Source organism: Bos indicus x Bos taurus, chromosome 2 (assembly GCF_003369695.1).
Source record: "Bos indicus x Bos taurus breed Angus x Brahman F1 hybrid chromosome 2, Bos_hybrid_MaternalHap_v2.0, whole genome shotgun sequence".
In the NCBI taxonomy this organism is placed as follows: domain Eukaryota; kingdom Metazoa; phylum Chordata; class Mammalia; order Artiodactyla; family Bovidae; genus Bos; species Bos indicus x Bos taurus.
The window spans coordinates 41,449,825-41,456,866 of NC_040077.1; the positions used below are offsets into that span (position 1 = coordinate 41,449,825).

The 7,042-nt window shown below is 39.1% G+C and overlaps 1 pseudogene; it reads right to left on the bottom strand.

Moving 5' to 3' along the window:
• Window positions 1-5,352: 5,352 nt before the first annotated feature.
• LOC113900226 lies at window positions 5,353-6,461 on the bottom strand (annotated as a pseudogene).
• Window positions 6,462-7,042: the final 581 nt, after the last annotated feature.

Genomic DNA, 7,042 nt, shown 5'->3' on the forward strand with positions numbered 1-7,042 from the left:
AGGTTCTTTAGCGCTAGCGCCACCTTGGAAGCCCCAAACCTTCTCCCCAGGCAGCCGCTAATCTGGTTTCAGTCTTTGTAAGTTAATTTGTATTTTATATGAAAGAATTCATATGGTATATAATCTTATTTTATGCTTCCTTCTGCATGACATAATTGGGATATTCATTCACAATTATGTATTTATCAATATGTGGTGCTGAGTAATATTTCATTGTATAGATATACAGAAAATTGTTCTCCAGTTCTTCTGTTGAATGTTTGGATTTTATCTAGTTTAGGTTTTTACAAATAATGGTTCTCTGAACATTTTGCACAAATCTTTGTATAAGTATATACTTAAATTTTTCTTTAAGTACTTAGGAATGGAATGGCTAGATAAATATGGTGGGTATATTTTTTTCTAGAAACTTGCAAACTGTTTTCCAAAGTGGTTGTACTACCTTACATTGCCAATAGCAGTACATAAGAGTTTTAGTTCCTCCATCAGTTCAATTCAGTCACATTGTCGTGTCCGACCCTGCAAACCCATGAACTGCACCACCCAAGGTTTCCCTATCCATCACCAACTCCCAGAATTGTCTCAAACTCATGTCAGTTGAGTCAGTGATGCCATCCAGCCATCTCATCCTGTGTCGTCCCCTTCTCCTGCCTTCAATCTTCCCCAGCATCAGGGTCTTTTCTAATGAGTCAGTTCTTCACATCAGGTGGCCAAAGTATTGGAGCTTCAGCATCAGTCCTTCCAGTGAATATTCAGGACTTGTTTCCTTTAGGATAGACTGGTTGGATCTCCTTGCAGTCCAAGGGACTCTCAAGAGTATTCTCCAACACCACAGTTCAAAAGCATCAATTCTTTGGGACTCAGCTTTCTTTATAGTCCAACTCTCACATCCATACATGACCACTGGAAAACCATAGCTTTGACCAGACTGACCTTTGTTGGGAGAGTAATGTTTCTGCTTTTTAATATGCTATCTAGGTTTGTCATAGCTTTTCTTCCAAGGAGCAAGTGTCTTTTAATTTCATGGCTGCAGTCACCATCTGTAGTGATTTTGGAGCCCCCCCCAAAATAGTCTGTCCCTGTTTCCATTGTTTCTCCATCTATTTGCCATGAAGTGGTCGAACTGGATGCCATGATCTGAGTTTTCTGAATGTTGAGTTTTAAGCCTACTTTTTCACTCTCTTTCACTTTCATCAAGAGGCTCTTTAGTTCCTCCTCACTTTCTGCCTTAAGGGTGGTGTCATCTACATTTCTGAGGTTAAGTTAAATAAACAGGCTGATGATATACAGCCTTGACATATTCCTTTCCCAATTTGGAACCAGTCTGTTTTTCCATATCCAATTCTAACTGTTGCTTCTTGACCTGCATACAGATTTCTTAGGAGGCAAGCAAGGTGTCTGGTATTCTGATCTCTCTAAGAATTTTCCACAGTTTATTGTGATGCATACAGTCAGAGACTTTGGCATAGTCAATAAAGCAGAAGTAGATGTTTTTCTGGAACTCTCTTGCTTTTTTTGATGATCCAACAGATGTTGGCAATTTGATCTCTGGTTCCTCTGCCTTTTCTAAAACCAACTTGAACATCTGGTAGCTCATATCCTGTTGAAGCCTGGCTTGGAGAATTTTGAGCATTACTTTACTAGTGTGTGAGATGAGTGCAATTGTGCAGTTGTTTGAACATTCTTTGGCATTGCCTTTCTTTGGGATTGGAGTGAAAACTGACCTTTTTCAGTCCTGTGGCCACTGCTGAGTTTTCCAGATTTGCTGGCATATTGAGTATAGCACTTTCACAGCATCATCATTTAGTATTTGAAATAGCTCAACTGGAATTCCATCACCTCCACTAGCTTTGTTTGTAGTGATGTTTCCTAAGGCCTGCTTGACTTCACATCCAGGATGTCTGGCTCAAGGTGAGTTCCTCCATGTCCTTGCCAAAACTTGGTAAGGCCAATCTTCTTCATTTTAATCATTCTAGTAGGTTCCTAGGGGGTATTACAGAGTGGCTTTAAAATGAATTTCTTTAATAATTGAGCTTTGCTCTCCATATATCTTCTCTGGTGAAGTATCCAAATTTTTTTGCCTATTTTGTTAGGGTTTTTGTTTTCTTATAGTGAGTTTAACAGTTCTGTATTCTGGATATAATTCCTTTATTAGATTTATAACTTGAAAATATTTTCTTCTAGTTTCTTGCTTGTCTCTTGCTTCTGTGTTTGCCATAGACCAGAGTCTTTAATTTTGGTTGAAGTAGGATTATCTTTTCTTATATGGATTTTTTTTCAGTGTCATCTAAGTACCATCTTTTTTTTTTTTAAGCTACACTTGCTTTATTTCAAAGATTTCTGAATGGTAAAGGTGTATTAATGGGATATACAGCACTGTAAACATTTCACAGTCCCTTGAGTTTATCACTGAGGTGAGATTCCAGATGTAGCCAGAGTCACAGTGGGAGGTGGGGAGAGGATCACCCCTGAGGACAAGCACAATATTCAAACTGCATTAAACTCTGTTGTTGTTTAATGGCTAAGTCGTGTCTGACTCTACAACCCCACGGACTGCAGCATGTCAGGCTTCCCTGTCCTTCGCTATCTCCCAGAGCTTGCTCAAACTCATGTCCATTGAGTTGATGATGCCATGCAACTGTCTGATCCTCTTATGTCCCTTTCCCCTGCCTTCAATCTTTCCCAGCATCAGGGTCTTTTCCAGTGATTTGGTTCTTTTCATCAGGTGGCCAAAGTATTGACATTAACCTCTACTTGATACTTTGTTACTAATTTTAGATTCCAAGTCATGGGGTGCATATTTCTTTGAATTTTTTTTTGAACAAAAGAAGAAAAACTCAATTATAATTATTTGTAGAAAAATATAAATAATTACAATTTTAAAGGAGCCTTATTGGAAAGAAAAAAAAAAAACACACTGAAAAAGACATTTTTTTTTTTTTCCATTTTGAAGTTACCATTTATAACTCTTAGAGCAAGTACAATGCTTATTAATTCTGGGTAGGTAAAAAGTTTGCATGTTATCTTAAAGGTGTTTTTTTAACATCTTTAAATGGTAAAAAAAAAAAATGGGAAAAGGTAAAAAAGGTAAAAAAATGGGGGGAAAAAGAGTTCTCCTTTTTTAGACTTCAGAGGGTTAACGAGGATATGACATTAAAGTCAAACTGAAGGTAACAGCCATTAGAAGATGGAGGAAGTGTGAATGGGTTACCTTATAAACACCTGTGGATAGAACACAGGGCTTTTCTCTCTGATCCAGGACAAATGTAATGCTGATGGTTAAACTGTTTCTTGTTTCTAAATATAACTAAAAGATGTCTAAGCTAGACCTAAATTAGAAATCTCTTTTATTAAGTTAAAAAAAAAAAAAAACTTAAAAATAACCACCTTAAAAACCAGTAAAGTTAAACAGCTGGATTTGGAGCAGATGTGCTTAATAACTACTTGGTAGCCCCCATCAGAATTAAAAACAGCATCGGGGGAAAAATTATATATAGGTGGGGGCATGTCACTAGGGGCACTAATTAGTATTCTTCCAGTAAAAATGGTGTGCCAACAGAGTGCTGCCACAACCAGGACTTTCTGAAAGAGTCTGCATGGTAAGTCCAGCTCACAGCAAAACCTGTGTCCTCCATAGGGTAGAAGTCATGTGTATGTGTGTTCAGTTGTGTCCCGCTCTTTGCATCCGCATGGACTATAACCTGCCAGGCTTCTCTGTCCATGGGATTCTCCAGGTAAGAATACTGGAGTGGGTTGCTGTTTCCTTTTCCAAGGAATCTTCCAGACCTAGAGATCGAACCCACGTCTCCTGCATCGCAGGTGGATTCTTTATCACTGAGACATAAGGGAAGCCGTGGGGTGGAAGTCATTGTTCAGTAAAAATGTGATGTAATTAATGAGAAGGTATTCTTGCCAAGAATACACAAAGCAAGAAACAGCATTTTAGACTGGTTCACGGTAGGAATAAGTGGACAGGTTTGCTTAAGACCTAAAGGCTTTTTTAATTGCCCCATATTTTCTGCTGCTCTGACTCGCATTCCCATTATGATTAAAAAAGAAAAGTAGTTGCAGGACTCCAGTGGAGTAGAAGCAATGCCCACAGGTTTCTTTGCCTCAGAAGGAGCTGGTGCTTTTGGTTTGCTAGATTTTCCATTGCCTCAAATGGCTGTTTGCCTAAAAATTACTATTGGTCAAAAGTGGGTTTCAATTTTACTAATGGAAGAAGTCTGGAACTAAGAGATCTCTCACTGTCATAAAAAAAGGCTCCACTTTGGTTTTAAGAATAAAATTTGTCAAAGCTATAAGAATAGAATAATATAAGTTAAACCATGGGGCCTATTCTGCAAGCATGTTATTATTGCTGTTTTAATGGCAGAAATTAGACACCCAGGCATGTATAGAAAATACAGTGACCTTACTTTTTTGTGGCAGATTTTAAATATTTCAACTAAGACGCAACTGCAAAAGAGAGTTTCTGATGTCAGTACCAGAACATTCTGCTATGCTTTCCTTTAAAAAGGTAGTGGCTTGATAAATACTGTTTTTAATGCAAAAAAGCAACACCTGACAACAGGCTGTAAAGAAACTAGCACTAAGCAGGCAGAATTATGCAGAAACAAAGAACTAAACTGTATGAATTCCTAGCTTGAAAAATTCAAATTAAGGTTTCTGAGTGGAGAGCCAGTGGTTGCTCTTTGTGTCTCATCTAGGTTTTATTTTCCTAGGTTTATTTTCCTCATGACCCAGGTGGTCTTCTGACATCTAGCTCAGTGCAAGACTAGATGCAAAGATTTTATGAACAATGAGGGGCTTCCTATCAGAATTCTGTTCAGCTTAAAGACAAAGTGTTTCTCTTTTTTGGTATTAAGGCAGAATGCAAGGTTTTGAGTGGCATAGACAGGAATGTGGGGACAGTGCCAAGAGGAGTTAAGAGGAAGGGCCTTCACCTCCATGGTTAAGTGCCAGCACTTGATCTGGCCGGTGCATAGGAGCCCCAAATCTGCCTCTTGTCTGGGAGTTGTTGGGAAGTATGATTGGGCCTTTAACACAGTCTTGTGTGTACCATGTCTGCTAACAGCCTGATGATTGTTTACTAATATTCTGGCTTGTATTACTTCACAGTGATTGCTCCCTGCTACAGTGTTGAAATTACATTCAGAGATGTAAAAAAAAACCAAAACACTATGTATATAGCAATATTTTCCCACTAAATTAAGGGAAAATATTTGTAACAAATAACAATAGTAGTTAGAAATATTTGACATAGTTGTGCAAAAATACATCTCAGTTTACAGAGGCTTAAAACATTTCCAAAATGTCCCTAAGCTTTTACAGTGAACCTTAGAATCTTACTCATTTTTCTTTGTCACTTAAACGTGGCTGTTTGTCTAAAAAATGGTAACATGCAAGTCTGATGACCTCCAGTCCATCAAATATTCTCTCCTGCAGCACAGAGGTGATGATTATAAAATATCACTGGACAAACTGTACAAGTAGATGAGCAGGTAATTGCAGGACTGAGCAGGGTCCAGTACAGTAAGAGAACAATTTGACCACAAGGACCCTGGGCTCGGACTTGCAAGCTGGAATGGCAACCTGTCTCATAAAGCTAAATGTCTTTTCTCCTCAATAGAAGGAGCACAGCTTCTCTTCTTCTCTTCCCACCATTTTTGGCACCAGAGCTGGAGGTCCTCCTTGGATGCGGGGAGGGTATCCATTGGGTATCAGTGGACGTGGAAGTGGATTTCCTTGAGAAAGTCCCTGAGAAGGAGGTGCCTCTCTGAGGAATGTTGTGAGAGTATGTCACCTTGATGTCATGGGCAGCATGCAGGTTCTTAGATGGTCTACTACAAAAGTAAAGCTGTAGTTTTTGGATATAAGACATATTCATATTTCTGAAGTCCATTCTTTTCAACAAATTTATTATTTCAAGCCATGCTATTTTCTATGAGATCAGTCCCTTCTGGGAATATGAGGAGCTGAAGTGGTTCACCGATATCACAAAAATAATCATGTCTTAAAATAACTCGTGTCATCCTCCATTTCCTCTGAATGAAGATACAGGCACCAGCCTACATGGCCCAACCAAATCCAGGGGCACATTTGAGACTGGCTTTGAGGTAAATTTTCTCTAATCTGAAATAGCTATATCTCATCAGATAATTCCACAGGAATATCCCGCCCACTCTTGCCCAGTGATTCATGATGATAAAACGTCTTTCTCCAGGAACAAATGCATTACCTATTATAAAAGTGATTATAACAGGTGATGCATTTAACAAATGCATTACCTCCAGCAATGCCACAGGTAGTGTGAGCCAGGTTGCCACAAGGCAGATCCAGCAATACCACGATGGGTTTATAAACGTCAAAGGTGAGAAAGGATCCAGCATGAAAATGCTTCCAAAAAACCTTCCCCCAAATAGAGTGACTATAAAATAAATCCCTCTCTATGACACCATGATTATTCTAAAGTGAGTCCTTGATCAGACAGATGAATTGTAAACTTCTTCCAGTCTGTGTTTTGCCCTTCAGGCTCTCTGTGGTGCCGTAGGTGATTCTTCCCTTGAAGTGGCTTTCCTCCACTGGGCTTCCTTTACACTAGACTTTGTTGACTTTGATATAATTAAGTTTTCTGTAGTAGCAGAAATCAGAAAACTAGAGGCTTCTGTTAAGGCTGGTGCTGTTATACCTTATTTGACACAACAATTCTCAAAGGGTTTAAAATTCTCCCCAAACTCAGTAACCAAGTACTCCCTACTCTATTATTTTTCCTAAATTAATAAACAATATCCCTGGGTCTGGAAGATCCCCTGGAGAAGGGCATGGCAACCCACTCCTTATTCTTGCCTGGAGAATCATGTGGACAGAGGAGCCTGGCAGGCTATAGTCCATAGGGTTGCAAAGAGTCAGACATGACTGAAGCGACTTAGCACACATGCACATCTCCATTCATATAGTTACCAAAAAACCAAAACACCTTCGTATTCTCTTTACTTGATCAGCAGGTGCTGCCCTCCTCTAACCCATTATTCTTCACATC